The 25,264-nt window shown below is 45.2% G+C and overlaps 1 long non-coding RNA gene across 1 annotated transcript; it reads right to left on the bottom strand.

The window, feature by feature from the left end:
* Window positions 1-377: 377 nt before the first annotated feature.
* LOC306666576 lies at window positions 378-16,705 on the bottom strand. The gene is made up of 2 exons (XR_013765335.1): window positions 15,729-16,705; window positions 378-672 (listed from the first exon to the last, which is right to left on the bottom strand). It is a non-coding gene; the product is annotated as an uncharacterized lncRNA (long non-coding RNA).
* Between the last annotated feature and the right edge of the window lie 8,559 nt (window positions 16,706-25,264).

The following is a 25,264-nucleotide window of genomic DNA, read 5'->3' as shown; positions in this document are numbered from 1 at the left end:
CTTCCTGGATCCAAACTGGCCTCCATTTCCTGGATCTGACAGGAGCATCTGTCTACACTAACTGCCTGTCTTTAATTCTGGCTTCACAGTTGTCTTGCAGCCAGGAGGGAAACTTGAGGGTGGAAACCACACGCTGAGACAAGAGTGGAGAGAGAAGCAGGCTGGGGCTTCTGAGCTGCGCGAGCAGCTCTTCAAAGGCTGCATTCCAGGTGTGCTCTGGTGGGGGGTCCCCTACCAGACCATGTGTTAACATCCACTTGTGAATTTGGGACATAGTCATCTCCTAGATCCTCCCTCCTGTGGAGCACAGAGAGCTCAGGGTAATCTTGTTCCCTCCCCCCAGGTTAGGGAAGGGGAGGGGGAGAAGAGGGGAAGGAAAACTTGTTCCTTTTAAAAATAAGCCTCAGAGTTGAGTTCAAAAGGGCAAGTGGACCACTGTTACATTTCCCCACTGTCAATTTCTGCATTCCATTTCTATGGAAAATGGGCTCCGGACATCTCCAAGCTGCTTCCTGTTGAGAGAGGCGAAGTAGAGGGGAAGTGACCCAAAGTCCTTGTTTCCTGTCAGGTGGGGCATGGCCATTTAGGGGTTTTCAGCCTCACAGCAGACCAGTGGCCCAGTGTGGCAGTTGGCAGGTGACTGAACAAGATGTATATCGGGCGAGGTTCATGCTAGGACAACAACAAACAAGACAGCAAACGTTACTTTTCTGGTAAACAATCAATACAAAAGCAATTAGTATTTCAGCTAGTTTCTGAAACAGGACAAACTCATGTCTCTGGAGTCCTTTGTGATTGTTAGTTATTAGGCATTTCCATATAAGAAGCCTTCCTTTACAGCCTCCAGTTCTGCTTACTTTTGGTAAGGCTGACACAAGTGTACAGCTTAAGTTGTGTTAAAGAAATTTTTCCCTTTTAGTTGTACTGTGCTCAGGCAATACTCTGCTGCCAGGTATTTAAGACCAAGCTGGCAAGCTGGTCAAAACTGACCTTGTCCCTATTTCTTCTTCATTTTTTTTTTTTTTTTTGCGGTGCTGGGGATTGAACCCATGGCCTTGTGCTATGTGAGGCAAGCATTCTACCAACTGAGCTATCTCTCCAGCTCCCTATTTCTTCTTTTTCCTTTTTGTAAAATATATTTTTTAGTTGTAGATGGGCATAATACCTCTATTTTATTTTTATGTGATGCAGAGGATTGAACCCAGGGCCTCATGCATGGTAGGGAAGTGCTCTGCCACTGAGCCACAACCCTAGACCTGTCCCTACCTATTCTTAAGAGTCAGCTGAGATTCCTCAGAGATCACTTTTGGGGACGTGTGTAAAGTCACCTGGCTCCTTTAGGTTTCCTTTACCAGTTGTGCCATGTACCAGGATGGGTCAGTCAGGGTCTTGAGGACCATATGTGATTTTTCTTGGAAGCATCAGGGACGTTTCTGTCTACACTGACCCTCCTCTTTGCAGAATGTGCATCATCAGTTGGCTTTCTGTTCTCTGGGGTCCTCTAGGTCTCCCTGATTGTCAGATCAGGTGACTCACCAGAGTTTCAGAGCCCTTAAAGGGGTCCCTCCTGTCAGTCTCTGGGTACATGCTGACCTTTTAGGGCAAGGGCCACATATTGGCTGCTTTTTCCTTGGCCCTTTTACTTCCTTGACTTTGGCCTCTAAGTTTTTGGTTTTAAACACCGAGCAAGCCAGTTTCACCAGTCTTAAAGAGGGAGTAACAGGTTATAACTTCAATACCTATAATTTTACAGTCATTTACCCCTTTTATTTAATTGGAGTCTGTATTAGTACTGGAAGTCAGCTTTACATCCTGTCTGTCCTCTGTAGATGATGGCCTGTTACCACTCATTATTAACTCAGGTTTTTATATTAGAAGTTATATTTCTGTAAGGCACTAGCAGATAATAGTTAAAATTTACAAGGAAAATGCAAAATGAAATCAACAATAGCAAAAGCACACTCAGTTTGCATTGTTAGGGTCCAGTTCTCACTGATCCCCAGAAAGTCAAAGCAGACACATGGTAATGCAAATCACACAGTGAGGTTTTATTTAAAGCAAGCTCGAGCTTGGACCACAACCAGCCCCTCAGACCTTTACAATGGCTGAGTGGGGAGCAGCCCCGAGGGGCGAGAAAGCGCTCTATTTAAGAACTTTTTTAGCATTCACACACAAGGACCTGTACATTATTGGTTAACATTCAGACAGCTAAACATTTGTCCTCTTTTGGTTTGGTCCCTCCACTTTATTTGAATCTTATTGGATCCCGCCAGAACTGAACGGTCCTGGAGGGAGCAGGGAGGAGGGAAGGGGTGAATGATGAGGGAGAGGGGTCGGGGCTAGGCCCCCTGTCCCTGATAGATAAGGTTTCCAGGCAGCTGCAAATTCCTCAGATAGATATCTCTGAACAGCCTTGATAAGCCCGGGGGCCCAGCACATCCTGTTTGCCCTGTATTGGCCCTGAGGGCGCCGCCGGGGCTGCTGGCATCCTTTGCGCGCCCTTTTCCTGGGGTGTTACAGGCCAGTTCACGAAATAGCTTGTTTATACAAGATGGCTGCACAGATGGCACCCCGTTCTCAACAGCATAATAGCTATGGTCCAAGAAATATTATTTTTTTATAATCCCAAACTTTACTTAGTTATATTATTTTGAGATCACAGTAATTTTTACAACAAAAATCAATCTTCTGAACACAACTCTAAGTGAGCTGAAGTCTAGCCTATTTAGGAGCCATTCTAGATGGAGTCAGGTGGGGCAGAGCCTTACCCAGGTTAGGTAAGGCTCTTCACAAAAAACGCAGTACAACATTACACCTGAAGCATGAATCAAAAAAAAAAGCTAAAAGAGCTTTTAACTCTTTTTTTGTGGGAAAGTGGCAAAATGTTTGCATGTTTTATGATATTGACCTTTAAATAGATCAGGCTCTCATTATCTTTTAAAAAATACATTTAAATTTCTACCCCAGTGTAAAAGAATAACATAAAATTATACATACGTCTTAGGTCCAGTTACAGAACATTAAATGACATAAATTCCAATTTGATTTATTATTTCTGTAAGATTTAAAATTACCATTTTAGGCAACTTTAGTTTGGAGAACACCACCTTGTGAAATGCTCTTCCAAGCTTTGTATTTTAAAACTTGTATACTAGAAGAACATGAGTATACTTAATATACAAAAAACTAATTGTGTCACCATTACACAGATGTCCTTATATTAACTAGGTTTAATTTTCACAGTAAAATTCAGAATCCACAGATATTTACTAGCTTGCAGAGTTTAGCAATACTAGCAAAAATCAAGGATAGCTTTAAATCTCTTATACACTTAGAGAAGCGTGTTAATAATCAGAATTATACTGGTGATGGCAAAACCAGGCCTAGTTGTGAAATGAAATTACAAGAACATTATGGTCAGTTCCCCTTCCCTCTCTTAGCCTTTCTCCGGGAAGCCTGGTTAACTGTGGGTCCCTACCTTTTGTATTGTCAATAACTGCCCTAAGAGTCTGACTACTTCCTCCTGAAATGTAATAGAAATCTATGAAAACAGCTGTTTCTTCTTCTCTGTTCTGTGAGCAGCTTTATGCTAGAGACACTGCACAGGCCTTCAGCAGCAGAGATTAGTTTTTTTTTAAAAGAGGGAAAAGCCCCAATGATAAGATGGGTCTAAGATGACGTCAAATTGAAGGACCTCCAAAAAGGAGACCCCGACTCTATCCCTCGGACCGACCGACGGCAACCCCAATCAACCACAGGAGGCGTCACTTGATGCAAACTGCAAGAGGTGTTTATTCCAGCGCGCTCGGACCCGACTCGTGACTCAAGCAGGAGTCCAAGGGTCGAGTCCCTAGCAGAAAATCTTACAAGTTTATAAAGGCAGAAAACCACACATCGGGAGGGGTCGCACATGAAAGGGAGAAAAAGGAAAAAAAAAAAAAAAGAAAAATGGGGGAACAAAGCTGCCGGGAAATTCCAAAGGGGGTCTGAGTTGTCTGATAACATACAACATGTTTTACAATGTTTTACAACAGGGCGTAGATTCTGGTCAATAGTTTCTGGTAATCCTACTGTTTGAGCACTATCTAGTTATCTGGCTCAATTTACTCTTTTACTCTCTGTTTGGGGCTATTTCCTGGAACAGCTTTAGGGGCTTTGCTCCCATCACTGGGAGGGTGACCTCAGGGAGTTAAGACAATGGGCGGGAGACCTTAGGGAGTTGAGATAAAACAGCTTAAAAAAATGTTCATTCTTTCAAAATAACTTATAAATATTGTGAGAAACTGTGGATCAGACTCAGAATTTTGGAGTGCTAATCTCCTCTGGGCCCAACGGCATGAAATAAAGCTTGGTTTCTCCTACTTTTCGAGTGTCATCTTCTTGTTTCCACCACAGGAGCAGACAGATAAAAGTCAGTGTATTAAATGGCAGTGTTGCTCTTTTATGCCAGATGCAATGTATAAAAGAGAGCACTCATGGCTTAAACTGAAACGAACTTTCATTTCAGACACTTTTGTAGAACACTTAGATAAGGCTCAGGTATATTTAGTTTCAGATGTATAATATCTCTAATCACATCTTCTTAGGTTATTCATGAAAATCAAGCCTGGTTAAGATCTTAAGTCATCGATTTCTCTGACAAAGGAAAATCATAAAAGCAGTGGACATCACACTTAGTATTTTATAGCTCTCCAGTCTTGCACAAATTGGTGCTCATCAGTGTGAGGTTTTCTAACAGGCAGAAGAGGCAAAGTAGGGTACCTGGCAAAGCTGACTCGTACAATTTAAACAACCGTTGGAAGAGAATAAGTGCCTCTTTCTTAAGGATCATCCCGTCCCGCCCCGCCCCCCCAACTTCAGGGCAAGTTTCCTCCTAAAACAATCCTGGTCAAGAAACGCTGACCCCTCTCTCAGGGTCCCTTGGCCTAAAGACCTTACTTCTAGCAGACCTCCAGCAGAGCAGGTTCAGGTTCTGTTTTCTTTTCCTGAAAGGCACTTGCAAATAAAGTTGTTAATTGTGGGGTGAGTATGTTATCTGTACGCTTAATTTACACAACAAATTTTATCCCAGGAGAGGGATTGGACAGTCTGGCATATTTAAAAAATTGTGGCTTAAATTTTTTTTCTTCCAGTTTGCACTCAACGGGTTGGAACACAGGTTATTCTTTGACCATTTTCCCTCATCATCATCATAATGCCATCAACTCTAAGTGAGCTCCCCACTGTTAATTGTACCCAGAAACTCTCTATTTATATACCTATGTATCTAGGGCACTCTGTCTAGTGAAGGTCACATTGACCACACAGAGATTGCTAGGGACCTCTCTTCAGAAATCGGCAGAGCCAAGGCACAGGTGCTGAATCATGGGGTCTCGGGGAGGTCTTTGCATTTTAACTCTGGGCAGCAGGCAAGGTTGCGCCCAGAAGTATCCTGTGGTCAAACAGGGCAGATCTAAGAAGATGGGAAGACTATTTTGTCCCCAGGTTATAATTTTAAAATATTGGAACCCATTGTTCCTTTCCATGTGATTGGCAGCTTTCATCTTTCATCCCCATTAATGGTCAGACAATGAGTGTAATGAGCCCCTTTACATTTGCCTTTCAAATGTAGGGCACCCCTGGGAGGTTACGCATTCCAGTCCACTCCTTTGTTCCAGAGTGGCAGGAAAAGGAAAATGAGGGTGAACCCAAATGGAGGTCACAAAAAATTCAGATTTAAGGACTAAAAGTACACAGCCAAATAGAAAGTCAGTAGCCAATTCAATAGTCTTTGTACATTTCCAACATCTGTACAGCGTATATTCAACAATTGGCCCCAACACCTTTTTATGTCTGCTCAGCATGGACTCTGATCAATGCCTTTACCCAGAAGCCTAAGTCCCTGAACTAGTATTCTTAAGTGGGAAGCTTTCCACTAGTTTTCCCTCCACATCACAGATATAATACAAAGCTGCTCCCCCACCCTTTACGCTGCAGCCATTTCTCCCCCTGCCATCTTACAACCTGGACGTCAGTCTGTGAACATCCTAGCTAGTTATTGGTCCACTAGTCAGCCTGCGAGCCCCCTTCTCAGCAATTGGCCTGATTGTTGTTAGCGCACAAAATTCCACTACTTAGGAGAAGCTCCTGCACCATTTTTTCTCTGTCTCTCTCCCAGCCCCAAGAGCAGAGCTCTGGTCATCTGCCTAATTAGATCTCTGGTGTGAGTTTCGGTGTCCGGAGTGGCTTTCTGGGTGCTGTTGCTGGACAGTGACTCAGACCGGGCACCCAGAGCGCCTGCTACCCTGGATTCAAGGGTCTGAGCTGCCTTGGGGCCCGAGCTGAGCCGCATTTTTCTCACAACAGGGAGTTCCATCTTTTTTCCTTTCATTCAAAACTAATTTTATTTCTTTTATTTTTGTCCTCTGCTACCATCCAGGGATTTCATTCTTTGAACCCCTGAGACAAGAACCCAGAAAGAAAATCAGTGAGGCCAAATGCAGAAGGGGAGAACTGGGCCCTGTTCTCAAACTCCGATTTTATTCCCATGGGCAAAGAGTGGCTGAACAGCAGGGTAGAGGCCAGGTTCTCTTTGCCCATTTCTCTATAGACGAGACAGATATCCTGGGAATTTCTTTCTCCTTTATCTCAGGCCTGGTGTCCTTGACCCATAGCAGGATGATCTGCAGCTGCCTGGGGCCAGGTTGAGAAGTATTACTCAGACTGTCAGCACTGGGTAGAAAAGAATAAAAAAATATATTTTTTAAATCCTCCTTTGCTGTCCTACTATACTCACCCATTAGAGGGAGCACCTTTTGGCATCCAACTTAGTTTTTGCCTGTTAAGGCTTCTTATTATGTAACTGCATACATGCCTGTACATACAGAATCTTTGACAGGTCAACTACCAACTGCAAGACCATATAATGATTCAGAAAGCCATTCAAAGATCTGATTGTTACAGTAAAACATCATCTTATTTTTAGGTTTGTACCTATGGGTGACCCATTCAGCAAGATCTTTCCCAAGAAACAACCTATAGGATCAACACAGTATTGCCCATGTCTTAAGGGGCTAGAAGCAAATACAAACAAAAGACAGACAAACAGAGAGAATCCCCAGAATCCCCGGGCCTACCGAGGCTGCTCAGTGGACTTCACTAGATCCCCTGCCCCTCCCTCCATACTGATTCTGGGCATCAAGAGGAGCTGGGTTCAGTTTAAAGCAGAGTCCCCTTCCTACTGCTGCTACCAGAGGCACAGATGGGGCAGAGGGAGGAAGAGGGAATCAAAGCCCTGCCTCCAGGAGCCTGTGCTCAGGTTCACACCCCCACCCCGCATCCCCATGTCCCCGAGGCACTCACAGCTCTCTGCTCCTCTGATGCCATCACTTTGGGATTCAGACGCTGTGTTGGCCAGAGCTTCAGTCAGGACTCTCCTTGCCTCCTGCATCTCAAGCTGGGAGGCGGCCAGAGGTGGGTGAGCAGAACTGAGCCAAGTGTTATACTCAGTCATCTCAGATCTGAGTCTGGCCAAGACGGGTCTCTGAAACAGGTTAGGACGGGGCCACCTCTGGACATGCACTCTTTTTTTTTTTTCTTTTAATTTATTTTTATTGTAAACAAATGGGATACATGTTGTTTCTGTTTGTACATGAAGTAGAGGCATACCATTTGCATAATCTTACATTTACATAGGGTAATGGTGTTTGATTCATTCTGTTATTTTTTCCTTCCCTCCCAGCCCTCCCATTCCTCTTTTCCCTCTATACAGTCCCTCCTTCCTCTATATGCCCCCCTTCCACCCCCCATTATGTGTCATCATCCGCTTATCAGCGAGATCATTCGTCCTTTGATTTTTTGAGATTGGCTTATCTCACTTAGCATGATATTCTCCAATTTCATCCATTTACCTGCGAATACCATAGTTTCTTTATCCATTCATCAATTGAAGGGCATCTAGGGTTCCACAATCTGGACATGTACTCTTCCTTCTGCATTTGTGATGAAAGATAGTGATCAATTCAGGGAAGAAAGTCAAGTCTAGAAGTCAGGCCACATAGCTCAGTCCACACAGTCTCCACACTCACTATTGTGACCTGGCGAAGGCTTTTGAGGCCAGTGGTGTTGGCAAAATCCTACGTGCATGCTGAGGAAAACGCAGGAGAGCAAACCAGAAAAAAAAAAAAAACCCTCTCCGCCAAAAAAGCGAAATCGAATATGTATTAAAATAACCCTGCTTCCCCATCTCAACAGGAAGCTTTCCTCGGGAGCGAGGTCGGATAAAACGAAGTCCTAAAAGCGTGCAAGTTTCTTGCTAGAAAAGAACTTCAGTACAGGGCAGGTGAAGTGCGTGAAAACCACAAAAATGAAGGCCCTGAGTCGTTTAGACCAGGAAGGACAGATCAACTCTGAAGTCACCGACTGTTAACACCCTCAGCGAGCTTTGTGGGATACATGCCCTGCAAGCTTCTCTTTAAAACCAGATTCTCTGTGGGCTAGCACTGAAGTCCAACGGACCCAGATGCAGGTGGTGACTGTGCTTGTGACCACGGGGCTTGGCACTTCTTTATGTTTAAAAAGAAAATTAAATTCTGTCCTTGGATTCCACTTGGCAGCTGGGCCAGAAGTCCTCTGGCCAGTCCTTTTGCATATGGCTCCACACATCCCGGCTGGGTGGACTCTTCAGACCCACACTGTTTCACAAATGCCCTGAGCTAAGAGGAAAGATCCAAAGAGGAAGAGTGCTGGCTGTCTTCTGTCTTTTCTCTGCGCACCCCTTTGCTTCCTGTCCCTCCTCTGAGAGGGACACTTAGTGATACAAATAAAATTTAAGCTGGGGGCCCTTCCCAGGCCTGTACTTAATTTATATGCATAATTTTGTATTTTTTCTTAAAGAGGGCCCTGAAATTATATAAGTATCAGGTCCCGGTAAGACACTCTACCCTCCACCCGCCGCAAAGGCTGCATAACACACACAGCAAACCCAGGCAAGCTAATGGGCTGCTATGCTCTAGCCTGGGTGTTCTCACTGAAATGTGGATGCTGCTCAGTTCTTGTGATGCTGCTCTCATCTGCTATGTTGCCCAGTTTGGTCATGAATTTGTGGGCTCAAGTGATTCTTCCACCTTGGCCTCCCAAGTAGTGCGGCGATAGGATTGTGTGGCCACACCTGTCTATTCTTTATTGAACATGCAAGGTGTGCATATCGCTCAGAGAATTACCAGCTTTTATGACAAATATATTCCAAAATTTCAGTGATTGAGCCCACTAGCCATTGACTTTTTGCGCACATAATTATTGATGGACTTCTTCCCTCTGGGCTGGCAGGTTTCCTTGGTGTGACTCCTTTCTGCAGGGTGGCTCTCTGGGTGGCCTTGGACTGACCCAGTTCTCCCCCTTTTGCTTGTAGTTCTCAAGAACAGTTGCAGAATGTTCTGGGAATGCCATATGTTGAGGTAGGAAGGAAGGACCTGAAATAGCCTGGGCCTTGTTCCCAGCTCCTGCAGTGAAGGGAAGACCTTGGTCAGGGAGGAGCTGTTCAGGGCAGCCTTGGCTTTGGTCTCTCTCCCTGGAGGCAGGATGTCATTTGGAGATTCATCCCAGTGAGTCTCTGAGGTTTCTGATCCAGGATATGCATGAGGGGCGAGTGTGGCTAAGACCCTGTTTCCCAGGGCAGCTGTCCAGAGTCTTGGGCACTAACCCACAACAGGATCCTTTTGTCCCTTGCTGTCCTGTCAGTGCAGATCTGCTCCACTCAACCTGCGCAGAGAACGTTCTGTCTCCCTGGACTCAGGTTGGGGAGGAGCATGTGGTGAAACTCCTTTGCAACACCTGTGCAGGGTGCAGGGAGGGTCCTGTCTGACGGAAGCATGGCTTTTTGGGAAAGCAAGAGGGACATTATCACCCTGTAGCCAGCTCAGGGCAGAGACATCAGTCTGCAATTGGATGATTTATAAGGAAGAATGACAAGTGGGATGTAGGTCACGCCACCTGACTTCAGGGAGCAGTGAGCATGGTCCGTGGGCTGCTGCAGAGGAAGGAACAGAGAGCCAGGAGAGCACAGAATGCGATCCCGCTTGTGGGCCCTTTATGCTTGCTCATGCCCAGGGTCAGAGGACTCAGGAATGGACAGTCAGGTGGACCTGGAGTCCATCCATAAGCAACACGCGCATGATCTTTTGGTCGTTATTTCTTAAACACTACGTTAGTAAGGGCTTTTGCAGGAAAGGAGACTCACTACATGAAGGAGACACCCAGGGAGGGTTTATGATGTCAGGTTGGTGTGTTCGCTGGATAAAGCAACTTGAGACCCAAGTTTCTCGGGATCAAGGGCACAGTTAGAAATGGAACAAGCGTCTTACTTAGGTCTCCACAGGAGTCCAGTGAACCTGTACGCCCGTCAAGATGAAAGGGGAAAGAGAGAATTCAGAGTTTCCTGAAGCTCTTAGATACTGGAGGCCACAAGGCAATTTCTTCGGGTCCCCTTAGGGGAAATACAAAATTGGTGACATTAAGAGGATTGTGGATGAACAGAGTGACCCATGATCCTTATTTCCCTGGGATCCCTGGGTGTGGGTGACAGGCTCACACTGCAGAGTGTATTGTAGGCTTTGACATTTGGGCTGCTTGTGGCAGAGAATATCACCTTGCCTGGGGGGTGATGCCCCCTCACAGGTGAGAATTCAGGGACATGCCTCCTCCTGCCTCTCCTCTGGCAACCAGGCCCCATATGTTATTCAACCAAAGCCATATTGCATACTAATGGAGAGCAAGACAGAAGTTAATTCAAGACTCTACAGATAAAAATGTTACAACCTACTCTGTTGCAACACAACATCCTGAGGCCTTCAGATCAGAGAAGCTAACAATGGACTGTACTAAGTTAAATGCTAAGATCTACTGGACTAGAAGCCAAAGAATATGTTCCAGATACAGTCAAGCAAGAGTTTTAACTCTGGAGGCACTGGATGATAAAAGGTAGATTCAGCAAGTAGGAGGCCTCTCTGTAATAGACCTGGCAGTTTCTCTTCTGGGTGTTCTCTTGACTTCCTTGGTCCAGGTGGCCAGCAAAGCCAGCAGTCCTGAATGGGGCCCTTTGAGGCACCAGCTGGACCCAGGCACTGCCTCTGAATCCTTTAGAGCCTGCTGGCTGGAATTACAGGTGTCCACAAACCCCATGCCTGTCAAGTGGGGTTTGGCAACAGAAAAGTGCCACCAGGGAGCATCAGCCTTTCAGAATTTGGACACTTATGCAGCCTGAGAGACCCTTTCCACACGGCAACTCTTTACATGTCATACACCAAGTCTAGGATGGGGGGGGGGGGTAAAAAATTAAATGATGCCCCATGGCTGAATTGCTCTACCCCCTACCCTTGGCCACTAATCAGAAGAATTATTTTGGGTAGGTCTGAGGTTCCTCACTTTGTGGATCTGAGCAGCATGATCATCTAAGCATGAAAGTGTTCAAATCAGGATGAACTCAGGGATGATTTTGATGGAGGGTAGCCTCAAGGATAAGATAACTTTTCACTGGAAAAGATGTTTCCAATGTGCTTCCTACAGCCCAAGGTCCATGAGTGAGTCAGATAGCTTTTTATCTCACTCCTTTTATTCCACAAGTGGAAACAAAAGCCTTCAGATGTAATGTAAAACAAGTAAAGCAAACAGGTTCTTAAGCCAAAGGTAAATAATGATTCTGTCTCTCTGTGTCCTTCTCTCCAACCAAGGGTTTGGGTGTCTATACCCTGCCTTTCAGGCACTAGCTATTCCTTCAAGGATGCAAATGTGAAATAAATAAAGGCCTTGCTTTGCAGACCTTGTCTGATTAGGAATAGGGCTAGAAAGCCCACAGGCCTTGGAGGGATGTCTGAAACTGAGCCCCAAGAGAAACTAACCTGAATACCAAGAGGAAACTGGATATTGCAAAGCTGAACTTCTCAAATTCCACAATTGGTCTCAAGCACAGTTCCTTCTAGAGGCAAGCACAAGTGGAGTTTAAAGGTTGGTGCTGCGCTAGGTGGACACTGAGCCTTACAGGACTCTGCCTTCCTCCTCTGCTGAAGATGACCAATTAATTACTGGGATACCCCATGGTTGAACTGCTCTGCCCGCTGACCTTGGTGGTGTGCGGTAGCAGATTCACTGGCTCCTGGCACTGTGTACACACTATCATGTGATGGCTGTACCAAATGCTGACGCTCCCACTAGCAATGCACATGTGTTCCAATTTCTCCACGATTTTGTCATTACTTGTCTTCTGCACCTTTCTCTCAACTCAGCGTTCAGTGATAGTGACTTCAGATCTGTAGCTCAACTCATCCATGGTGGGAGGATTTCCACTATGAAAATGGATAAGCACTACACCAGGGTAGTATTTTTCCTGGAGAGGTGGTTTTTAAGCTTTTACTAGCACACCACTGTCTGGAATGACCAGGAGAGTAAGCCCAGTGAAAAATCAATGTGAAAATGAACTGGCAGGTAAGAAAAGTCTTCACTTGGCTGACACTGGAAGAAGTCAAAAAGTCAGGCTAAAATTAGGTCATATCTAGAATGAAGTTCACAAGAACATGAGATTTTCAGAGTAGTTTTGCATTTGCAAAAGAATACTATCCATTTGTATATTTTACTCAACTTGGATTTTTAGCATGAAGAAGTAAAGTGCAGAAGAGATCCTTAATAAGTTTAATAGATAATCATGCATTATTAAATAAGGTAGTCATTTTTGGAATTTTGGAAAATTCATGTATTTTCCATCATATCTGTAACATTATGTGTGCTAATGATTCTAGTTACCTTGTCACCTGGTGCTTTATGAGAATGACATAGTTCTGAAGTTTATTTAAATTGAGGCACTACAACACAAGAGAAAAATGAGCCTTTTTGTTTAGTAGTGTATTAGTGATACCAGTTGCTGTAACACAAAAATCCATTAAATCTCAGTTTTTCACTCTGATAAATATTGTTTCCCCTATTCAGGCAAAAACATCTCATGCAGGTTTTCTCTTTGTCTTCCCAGGAGGTACCAAGAGCTCATTGAGTGACTCAGGCAAGTAGGGCCATGGTGTCCTCCACTGTATATTCAGAGTTTGACTGACACAAGGAAAGAAAGCAGTCATCATGGGACATTTTCCTAGACTAAGCCTAAAACAAACAATCCCTCCATACCAATGTAAAAGTCAGGACGTAATTTATTAAATTTATATGTGAATAAGGTAACACAAAGTGACTAGAAAGTCTGTGAAGAACATACACAAATTTATATAGTAAAGCAAGAGAAAACACAGGCGAAATTTCCCTTTTCTCCTTGAGTGACAAGTGGGTGCAACTTGCCATTGCTCTGTACATCCCATGCGGGACTCCTGAGCTAATGTAGAGTTTGGTGCTTTCCACGCCAGTGAACTGAAGGCCCATGACCTTGCATTACAAAGTTAGAGTCCTGACCTTGAGTGCAGCCTATTGATTCTCAAATTCTCATACTTTTGCACCAAAAGAAGGAATGCGAAATGTGAAAGAATCATCTTGTACTTCTGTGTACCCCTTTTCTGATCTTGGTTCCTCCTTATTTCTATCTTCCTTTCTCTTTTAACTTTTTTAAAATTAGCTTTTAAGTTATTTTTTATCATGGTGAAAGTTGCATAAGATTTACCATGTTAGCCATTTTGGGGGCACAATTCAGCAGCGCTAGGCACACCCACATTGTTGTACAGCTGTCACCAGCACTCATCTCCAGTCTTCATCACAACCCAGACCAAACTCTACTTGTTCGTCACTAACTCCATTCTTCCCTGCCTGGCTCTCATTGACTGTCATTCCACTTCGTATCCCTGCATTTGACCCTTAGAACCCCCGACTGGTGGGACTGTACAATATCTCTCCTTTTGTGTCTGGTTTGTTTCACTTAGCATACTGTTTTCAAGGATAGTCTGTTACAGCATGTCAGGATTTCCTTCCATTTTAAGGTCAAATAATATTCTATTTTATGTATAAACCACATTTTGTTTATGCTAACCACTTGACAGATATTTAGGTTATTTCCACTTTGGCCTATTGTGATCAAGGCTGCTATAAACATTGTCAAACAAATAATCTGTCCCTGCTTTCAGTTCTTTTGCACATATACCTAGAAGTGGAATTGTTGAACTGATTGTGCTTAACATTTTGAGGACCTACCATACTGTGTACACACTATCATGTGATGACCACCAAATACTCACGTTCCCACCTGCAATGCACAAGTGTTCTGATTTCTCCACAATTGTGTCATTACTTGTCTTCTTCTTTTTTAATTACGTGTCTTCTTAAAAAAAAAAAAAAAACAAAAAAACAAAAAACATAGCCATCTAAGAAGATATGAATCATGTAGTTAGGTTTTAAGCACAGAAAATTCATTTCATCTATGTTTTTATCCCAAACATAACATATACTGATAATGAAGAGGCCAGCTGGAGCTTGGCCCACCCACCAGGGTGGAGCAGAGTTGCAGAGGACAGGCGCACTACAGGAGTCAGGAGAGGCAAGGTGGAGGGGAAGACTGTTCAAGGAGAAGGTAGCAAGCAGGTAGCAGGTAGGTGTGTGTCTGCACTCAGGTGTGCAGTCAGAGGTGGCCCCACATCGACCCAGTGGTCTTGTGAAGGTGGGCAGGGGCTCTCAGTGGAGTGATGCCTGACAGGAACAGACATTTGGAGACTCATAAAAGTCGGAAGCCCTGCAGTCTTCCAGCAGGTGTTCTGGTGGATAGGGGGACAGAAGGTAGTTTGTGACAATGGCCAGAGTGGACCAGGCAGCTTACTCTTGAAGTCTATTTCCTTGGATCTTCAGAGCTTGACCCAGATTTCTGGAATCTGTACTAGGTAGAAACAGGAATATGGACACAAAGACAAGCCAGCCACAGGAACTAGGGCCTAAAGTCAGAATTAGTAGTAAGGTGACTTGGTGTTAAGACCCAGGGTTTGGGGGATACCGAAAATTCTTGCCAGAGCCTCAAGATCATGGGTCTTCAGCTCTGGGAAAGGAAAGGCTAGGTAGCTGAAAAACAAGGAGAGAAGTGAAATCCTCAGTATCAACTGTAAGGTGCTCCAGGAACATGTTGCTGAGAAGAACAACAGTCTGATTTTTAAAATTTTGTCCATTCTCCTAAAATCAGGTGTTTAAAAATTAGGTGTTTTATCTAGTATTTATTAATGCAAAGTACAGCTGATTTTTTTTTTTTGGGGGGGGGGAGGATCATTTAAAAAAAACAAAATGAAATCAGCTGTGCTGTGCATTAATAAATACTAGATAAAACACCTGTATCAGAAAACTTCTGTGAATTAAAGTGCATTACTGGTTAAGGTGTATTTTACTGACTTTGTAATTTGCATTGGTGTTAGTCTCTAGGCCTTTTGCAGCCCTGTGTTGTCAATGTCCTGTTTTAATTTTAGCTACCTCACCATTTAAAAACTATTTTTTGTTTTGCTTATTAAAGAAAAAATAATTATAACATTTAAAAGCAACTAATTCATTTATTCTTGTTTAATAGCACCAAAGTGGAAATCTAGGGATGAAAGTACAACTGATGTTAAGTTTTGTCACAGCCACATGCTGAAGATGTAGGAAAAGGCATTTAAGAATTCACCAGACTCTATAGTGATAATTATGGTTTCTACCGAAAGCTCATTGCGTGGCAGGCACTGTTCTAAGCATATATAAACTCGTTTAAAGCACATTACAAATGCAAACTCACAACAACTCTATGATGTCTGTACTGTTACCTCGTTTTTACTCGCAGTGGAAGATTGTTCTCCGGCTGCCCGGGATCCGCGGGCTCTTTTCTTTCTTCTGGGATTTGCAGATCCTCCCAAACTCCTGGTCTTTTATTTTCTGAAAGCCGCGGTCATTTCGCCGCCAATGTCTCGGACTCCCCGTGTACCCTTCCCAGGGTTCTGAATTCCTTTCCATGATCCCAAAGAGCGCGCTTGTTAACAGGTGAATTCTCCCATCTGACCTGCCAAAGGTGCTGCGCCGCCTGCAGAACAGGCACCCATTCTTCAACCTACCTCTGGTCTTTTACAATTTCCAGCGGGAACCCGGGCTCTGGACTGATCCTTTTTAGGATTCAGAAAAGGGGACCTTAATTTTAAGAGCAAGATGCCTTTCGCAGCAGGGGGTCACTTCTCAGATCAGAGCATCTTTTTGTAGGAATGGAGGGCGCCGTTCCACTATTTGGGTTGACGGTCTGCCTGCGGACTCCAGGTCCAGGGGAAAGTAAATAAAAAGAACTCGGCCACCTGCGGAGTGTCCCCTAGTAAGCCTTTCTCCGGCCGAAGCACGCGCCCGAATGCCCTCGCGCCCCGCAGACAGTGCCACGCGCTCTGTCCGGCGCTTCAGGCTCAGCGATCTGCAGGCGGCCGGCGCGGGTGCGCAGCCTCCGGGGCCCGCCCGCGCGTTCCGCGGAGGCGGAAATCGCAGCGCCGGTCAGTCTTGCAAACGATTCGAACCCTTCCTCAGCGTCCCTCCTGAGCGGAAGAGGGGGAAAGGGGACAAAGGATGTGTTAAGACCACCAACCAGCAAGTCATTTCGGGTATCAAAAACTAATGACGTGGATCAGGTTGATAGGTAATTAAAGGGTCGCCCCTCAGGAGACCTCGTGGCGCAACGGTAGCGCGTCTGACTCCAGATCAGAAGGTTGCGTGTTCAAATCACGTCGGGGTCAAGCGTTTTGCACAGCCAGTTGTTCTGGGTGTGCGGGTGTGCGGTGTGCGCACTCCTGAAATGTGTGGGAGAAGGACACCGTCTCCGTTGTCCCCGGACTTGGAGTCTGCTCAAAATGCTTTTAAAAAAAACACGCCGGCAAGTGTACACAGGGATGTTTTATTCTATTCGGAGCTTATTTAGGGGCCCACGGAGAGTTTCGCTCTTTCATTGCGCTTACAGGAACGGAATTTCGCTGCACAAGTTCGCCCTATGCTTACTTAGCCTCCAGGCTCACTTCTGCACCCAAGCCCGGTCTTTCCGCCCAGGGCGCGACCTTCAACCTTGAAAAGTGTAGAGGGAGTGACCTAGACCCACCTGCTCCCCACCTGGGGTGACTTTTTCAAGCCGGAGGAATTCGTCTCTGCAATGTCTCTGCCCTTGCAAATCACGAAAAGGGTTCATTTCTACGAGGCAGAAGACCTAAACACAGTTACCTGCCAGATTCAGACTACGGAGAATGAGCAATTACAGCTTCCAGGACAGATTCCGTGAAACTCTTAAAAAACGTGCATGAGTTAGCTAGCTCCCCCCCACTCGAGATCCTCCAACAGATTTTGAATTAACACCTTATATCACGGAAGAAAGGGGCACGTTTACTTCATCTACAAGGAAGGAGGCGTTTGGGAGTTCAGCTAAAGGAGACCTTTAGCTGTAGACGTACGGCACACATTCCCACGGTCCACGTGGGAGGTGTGATTCTAACCAGGCATCTGTGCACCGGCGAAGTTTAGCCAAAATATCGTTTTTTTTCTTATTTTTTTTGGGGGGGGGGGGATGGTACCGGAGATTGAACCCGGGGACGCTTAACCACCGAGCCACATCCCCAACCCTTTTAATTTTTACTTTGAGACAAGGTCTAAGTTGCTTAGGGCCCCGCTAAATTGATGGAGCTGGCTTTGAACTTGAGATCTTTCTGCCTCGGTCTTCAGAGTCGCTGGGATTACAAACGTGGATCATCGTGATCAGTTGTCTATTTTCTTATTAAACCCTTTATTACTAGTTAGTTTAGGGTCATGCGCATCATATTAGAAAAAAAAGATTATTGCTATGGAAACCTAATTTCAGTTGGGGGAAAAAAGAAAAAAACAAAAACAAAACCAAAAAAACTGGTAAGTCAGAGAAAAGACAAACATTATCTATGACGCGCCTTTCGCCATGCAGCAGAGTGGCGCAGCGGAAGCGTGCTGGGCCCATAACCCAGAGGTCGATGGATCGAAACCATCCTCTGCTAAGCGTGGGGTTGTTTTTGCATCTAAACTAGATTTTCCCGGTGTATAAATGAAAACTAGTACAGATGGAAACCTTAGGGCAACTTATTTAGATTCGCTCCTCTCTGCGCACTTTTCTGAGAGTCTGGGTGCAAGACATAGTCTAAAACAGAAACTCTAAAAATAATGACAGCCGTGTGTGTGTGTGTGTGGCCCTGGAGCGCGGTTTGTTCAGAGGGATGCATGCAGAGTCTCCCAGCGCAGAGGTCACCTGAGCAGAGAAGGTGCCACGTGATTTAAGAAAATTCATGCACACCCAAGAAGATAGTGAGCTGAAGCTTGAGCCCTACCAACCTTGTACCCACTTTGCGTAAAGCTGAATCCCCGACGTTTTGTAGGAACGCGTCACGTCCAGACGGAACGCTTAAACGCACCCCGCCGCGGGGCGCCGAGCCAGCCGGGAGTCGAACCTGGAGCCTTCGGACTCACAGCCAGGCGCGCTCTCAGTTGCGCCACTGGCCCGCCCTCCTTTGGCGGGACGGGTGTCTACCTGCAGGGAAAGGGGGCGGGATGGCGGCGTCCCAGGAAGATGAACACGTGAAACCCTTTTTTGATTCCTTTCTCCCCAGTTTTCGGAATTTTGAACCCAGAGGAACTTCAGAACTGAAACACGATGTGGTTTCATTGGTTCCCTTGACATTTCGCAGGCGCGACTTCCTCCTGGGCAACGGGAACATCACTTGGATCCAACTTATAAAAGATCTTAGAGAAAACTTATTTTGGAATGTGAAGACCCTCTTTGGATGGGGTTCATAAAAGCAAAAAGAAAAAGATGATTGGGAAAACCTAATACCAAAATCTTGCTACTTCGTAGTCGGCAGGATTCGAACCTGCGCGGGGAGACCCCAATGGATTTCTAGTCCATCGCCTTAACCACTCGGCCACGACTACAGACGACCGGCATAGTTTTTGGTATCCTACATGTTACAATATATCATACGCTCCGCATCTAAGATTTAGTAATAACTGATTTCATGTCCTATGGATGAAAATGAGGAAGCATCAACCATTTTCTATTCCAGGCATATGCGTGGTAAGTGGAGAATGCTTTTTGGGTCTTTTGCAAATCAGCAATATGTTTCAATAACTTTAAAAATCCTCATAAGTTTTGCCTCGTAGGAAAGTTTTCCTCAGTAATGATCTGCTAAAGATGCTTTTCAAAGTTCCCTATGTTTTCAGACACAGTTCAGTGCCTGCAATATAATAAAGGCTCAACAAAAGTTAGTTACTATTGCAGTTATCATCTTAAAATTCAAGAAGCTGGATTCACAGAAATGTTCTACAGGGAGTCCTAGCTCCTATCTCTTCATACATCTCTAAATATTTTAATCAGTAAAAAGAATATCACTGAATGGAACTGGGGAGTAAAAGATATTGATGAGGGTCAAATTCTCTTCACTGTATGGGACCTTATCTCACAAGGGGAAGAACAGTCTTATCAGATACTCTGTGGATGATAGTTTAAAAATATATCAAAGACCACCTCCAAAGCAAGAACAGAATCCCAAGAATTCCACGTTTCTAAACAATGCTACCTTTACCGTAATTAGATAGGTGTGTGTGTGGACTGAGTGAGCATGTAAGAGACGGTGTCATCAGTGGTTTCAATGGAGGAGGAGGGGTGAGTAAGTACACTTGGTAAGCCACTGCGACTGTGAATGGATTTAAAGTCGTCTCCTGTCCAGATCTCTCTTCTAGGTTCCAGAATATCCTAATGTCCTAGGCTGTTTTTTCTTTTTTCCCCTTTGCATGTCCACAGACATCTCAAAAGCAATGCATTCCAAAAGAAATGCTCCATCCTTCTCCTCAAACCTGAACCCCCTTCCAAATTTCCAATACAGCACCCAGATGCCAAAACCAAACACCTAGAACTCTTCTTGTTCTTCTCTTTCACCATAAATTAAACCCCAGGGACCACTGAGCTACATACCCAGCCCTTTCTGTTTTTTGATTTCACTAAATTGCTGAGGCTGGCTTTATACTTGTAGTCCTCCTGCTTCAGCCTCCAGACCTGTGGGGCTGCAAGGGTGCACTTCTGCACCCAGGACCTTCTCTATCCACCAGACCTTCAATTTGATCTTTTCATTTTTTCTCAAATGTAGCTCTTCCTCCCAAGCCTCAGGCCCATTTTCGTAGATCAGGTCCTCACAGTTTCTTATGAGTTACTGAAACAACCTGGAAGTCTTTTGGCCTTCAGTTCTCAGTCCCTCTTCATTTCTTCACTAATTTTACTTAGAGCACATCACACCAAGTGCTTTGCCAGGTGCTACTCATTCAGTGGAGCAAGAAAATTACAGCCAGTACTCTTGGAACCTTCTGGAGTAGTGAAGCGAGTAATTACAGTCAGTTGGGTGAGATGCAGTGTGCCTTCACAGTCCACAGGAGGGGTGCTAGATCTCAAACACAAAGGTAGTAGGTGTTTGCCTGGAGAGTCACTCATGAGAGAAGCTTCCTTAAGAAAGTTTCCAGTTCTGCATTCCTTACTTCTGGATCCTCCGTGGGCACTCAATACATAACGTGGAATGAATGTATGGTATTTAAGCTCAGCTGTGGAAGATGTGTATTAGTGAGCCAGACCGGGGGAGGGATAGCATGGAGTAGGAGAGGAGCTGAACCAAGTTCTGCCTGATTGACACGTGGCTTTTTGGAGTGGCAGCCCTGGAGATGTCGTTGAAGGCAGATTTTGTCTGTGCTAATGGAGAATGCACATCTGAGTGTGTCCCTTTCTTCCTTTAATTTCTTTAAGGTATCCTGGGGTCTAGAGGAGAGATTTGAAATGACGTGGAGGACTTCAATTCAGCATGTCTTACCTTTTCAGCTTCCCTTCTGCTCACTGTCAAGAGAGCCTGGAACTCCTGAGAAGAAGGCCTGCCCTCCCTTCACCCCAGCCTCTGCCCAACCTGCTCGGAGGCTTGGGCTCATCTTTCAGGGCCTTTGCTGAAGTGGTCAAGTCTTTCTTAAAAGTTTGAAATTTTACCATAAAAAATTTCAAACAGGGTGTGGTGCTGTATGCCTGTAATCCCAGTGGCTCCAGAAGCTGAGACAGGAGGATCAGGAGTTCAAAGCCAGCCTCAGCAATTTAGAGGCCCTAAGTAACTTAGTCTCAAAATAAAACATAAAAAGGGTTGGGGATGTGGCTCAGTAGTTAAGCACCACTGGGTTCAATTCCTAGTACAAAAAAAAAAAAAAAAAAAAAATTCAAACATATAAAGAAGTTGAAAATATAGGGACTTATCTGTATGACCCCTCCCAGATTCGGCTACTGACTTTGCCATATTAGTTTTATCTACTGTTTTCTGCTGAAACACATGAGATTCATTTGCAGACATTATGCTATATTGCCCCTAATTATGTAGACATATGCTACCTAAACATGCATCTTATATAACCATAATATCATTTTCACAACTAAAAAATATTAGCTATTCATCAAAATTAACTGATACCCATCCTTATTTAAATTTACCTAGTTTATCTTTTGAAGCCGATTTGTCTAACCAGGATCAAGTTCACCCACTGTAATGCTTTCTCTACCCCTTTTCCTTGAGAACAGTTTCCCAGCCTTTTGTGGGTGTTGTGTCGATTGTTTTAGAGGGAACCACATTCTGGATTTGTCTTGTAGTTTCCCACGGCCTTTCTTCATGTATCGATCGCTCCCTTTAAGTTAGTAATCCAAATGGTTGGATTACCCTTGGATCTGAGTGATCTGGCTCAGGCTGGACATCTTTGTCTGGACGTTGTCTGTACACAGAACACACTTTGCAACTAGATGCACTTGTCAGGATGTCCCACTGGCACTGAAGATAAAGGGTGTCCCGGAGAGGGCCAGGGGCCACCACGGTGTTACAGCGATTGGGATGATGAGATGATCCGTGGTGCGTCAAGGCCTGCCCTCTGTGGCATGCACACTGCTTCTCCACCGTGGTGCTCCTTTTAACAGACCAGGTGTCAGACCCAGAGCAAACCACAAAAGCAGAATCTTCACGCAAAAGGAATTGCTCCTCAGGAAAGACCTCGATAAACCCTCTACCTTCTAGCTTCAACTGTTCTTAAGCAACTTACAAGGCAGCAACCGTGGAGGTCACACGGTCGGGCCATACGTGATTGATTTCACACTCGTTTTGCTGAAGATCCTCCGACATGTGGGTCATGATGAAAACGGACACCTGGGAAACTTTTTAGGGACTTGAAGACTGCTTTTGCTGGAAACACTGACTCTTCACTTGGGCCTGCGGTGTCTGGTGGGTGACTGTCCTCTGGCTGCCTTGACTTTCCGCCCTGCAGCAGACAGGCTGATTGCCTTTTGGATCTGGTCTCTGTTTTCTTCCACAACCCCCGCCTCCCCCCCCCCCACCCCCCCGTGCTATTCCTGCAGTGATCGAATTCCAAGCATCCCAAGTTCTGTTGCCTCATCGCAAGGCCCAGATGGAGCCTCGAGGCTCAACTTTGGTCTCCAAAAGGGGTTTCTTCCTTGGAGGGGTGAGGGCGACGGTGTCACCCACACGCAGACCCCAGGGACTGGTTCGAGGTGGTGGTGAAGCAGAATCCCTTTACTGTGCACAAAGCTTTCGGTTACGTAGACGACGCTGCTGCTTACGTGAGGGGAGGCTCCTTCTGCATCAACCAGTGAAAAGGTCATTGACTCGGCTTGTGGCGGATGCTCCCAAGGCTACAGGCAAGCATCGCAGGTCCACTGGATGGCGCTCCAATCCAGCCTGAGGGGTGGGCCTTTGCTCACACCGCTGACTCAGTGACTGCTGCCAAGTATGCCTGTGGGACATGACCTACACTCCAGAACATGGAGAAAGGGAACTCCTGCCGTTTATGCCCTGTGCCCGGCCCAGGGGAGGGGCCTGCGCCGTGAGCCCACTGTCCCCTCACGCTCGCCACTCCACTTCAGGGCCCAGCTTTTCAGCCGACGAAGCAGCTCACTCCACCAGCCTTGCGGGTCACAAAGCTCTGCTGGGGCTCCTTCCTGTCCCAAACTTTTCATCCCATCTGATTATGTTTCAGACTTGGTGAAGTGGGATTTTCCCTGTGCACGAAGGTGAATTCTTGTGTTAAATCCTTGATTTTTACGTGGAAACCCAGCAAGGCAGCAGGAGCTCACTGGGTCTGACATCAGTCAGGTTCTTCTCTGCCTCTGCTTCTTGGGCTCTTACCTGAAGCTACTTTTCTCTGGTGGCTTTTCTGTCTGACTCCCTCCAACACATAAAGCACTCCATTATTAATTATTAATTATTAATCAATGCTCCATATTCCTGTCTGTGGTAGTTTCTAGTTCAAACTTCATACTAATTTTGACCATTGAGTTAAAACTTCTTTTTCCAACTACACTTTAAGATTCTTTTATGGGTTGGACGTTCCTTAGTTTACAGTAATAATTTCACTTACGTTCGGAGCTCAGGTTCAGAGAAGATTATTTTCTGTCGGTGGATTAGCAGGTGCCAGGGTGTGGAGCATGTGGCCCGATGAGTCATGCAACTGGGTGCAGGTCAGAAGGCTGAGCACTTGGATCCTTCCTAACATCTGGAGTGGTGGTTTTATGTTCTTACGATTTTCTTTTCTCAAAGGCAGCAATTAGATATCTGACCTTTTCACCTTGATGCTTTCTTTTTTCCTTTTTTCTGTTTTTGGTGCCTCAGACATGGCAGGCAGAAAGCTTCATCCTGTTTTTTCCTCCACATCCCTTGCCTTTGCTGTCTGTGTCATTCACCACCCACCCCATCTGCTCACCTCTGTCCTCTACCCAGCAGCAGAGGGAGCAGAGGCCGCTCTTCCCATTCAGCCACCCTCGACTTCAGGTAGGATCTTTGTGGTGTGGCCCAGGAGTCTAGGTTTCAGCCAGCGCTCCAGATGACTCCCTTGCACACTCAGGTATGAGGACATTTATAGACAGGCTCCCTCGCGTCTCTCCAGTTCTTCCCCTAGGGCTCTCAGAAGTCGGCACTGCAAGGTTGTTGTAACAGGGGTGATGTGAGGCTGTCCTGGGAATCTCCCGAAGGACTTGGGGGAGCCAGTCAAGTCAGGAGGGAGGTCAGCAAGTTAACAAAAGTACCTCCTTAACATATGGAGTAATGATGAAATTTGAAGGCTCACCATCAGCAACCCCTAGAGAAATTAAAAAAAAAAAAAAAAGCAGGCAAAAAACAGCTACTATTTTAAAATAAACCCTAAGATTACTTGCCAATTGCAAAGGTAAAAGGAAAGAACCCTGTAGTGTTACACAAGTCAGGATCTTTTGGCTTGGAAATGAGAAAATTGAGACTGAGTCACACTGTGAATATGTTGCAGGGAACAGACTGGTTGAGAAGCAGCAAGCGGCACTTGGAGAGCAGAACTCCAAACTGTATTTTGCTCTGGTGGTCCCAGAGGAAAGCAAAAACTCCAAATTCTGAGCCCTGATGCACAGTTTCTCACAATATGTATAAGTTATTTGATGTCATCTTAGACCCATCTTGTCATTGGGACTTTTCCGTCTTTTTAAAAAAAATTCTCAATCTCTGCTACCTAAGGCCTTGTACAGGATTTCTAACAAAGTATGCTCACAGAACAGATAAGAAGAAATGGTTCTTTTCACAGGCATCTGCTAAATTTCAAGAAGGAGTGGTCAGACTCTTAGGGCAGTTATTTACAATCCAAAACATATGGACCTGTAGTTAATTAGGTTTCCTGAAGAAAAGACTGAGAGGGGAGTGGAACTAACCCCTTCCCCAGGCACTGGTTTCTTACCATAACGTTTCTGTAATTTCATTTCACAACCAGGTCTGGTTTTGCCATCACAAATACACACAGGCAAGTCTTTCACTGGGACTGCACCAAAGGGAGATGGCACTGCCCAAGGGACCAGGTTGCTCTCCAAACAAAGGGAGATGAAAGTTTTTAAATTTTTTAAAATAATTTTTTGGGTGTTATCCACAAGAGATACAGCTCCAAGTCGAGCAAAGGTTTATTGACAGAGTCTGCCAGGCTGCCCCTCTGCAAGGCGCAGCAGCCTGCTGAAAAAAGCTTCTTAACTATATAATCATGTCCAAGGAAGTAGTTAAACAAAACAAAACAAAAACAAAAACAAAACGCAAAAACAGCCAGGGGCAGGTTCCAAAAGATGTTTCTTCCGCTCTAGACTTGAACCAACAAGTCATCGCGGGTCGAGTTGCAGGTGTGGTGGTGGTGTTTGAGTGACTCTCGCCTATTCCTGGTTTTACCCCAAAGGCATCCCACTCTTTAAGAATACCCCATCCTCCCTTGAATATGTATTTAATTCCCCAAATACACCTCCGCCTAT

This window comes from Sciurus vulgaris, assembly GCF_902686455.1.
Source record: "Sciurus vulgaris genome assembly, chromosome: 7".
NCBI classification, from domain to species: Eukaryota; Metazoa; Chordata; class Mammalia; order Rodentia; family Sciuridae; genus Sciurus; species Sciurus vulgaris.
The sequence above is the reverse complement of the archived record's forward strand: the minus strand, read 5'-3'. Positions and strand labels throughout refer to the sequence as shown.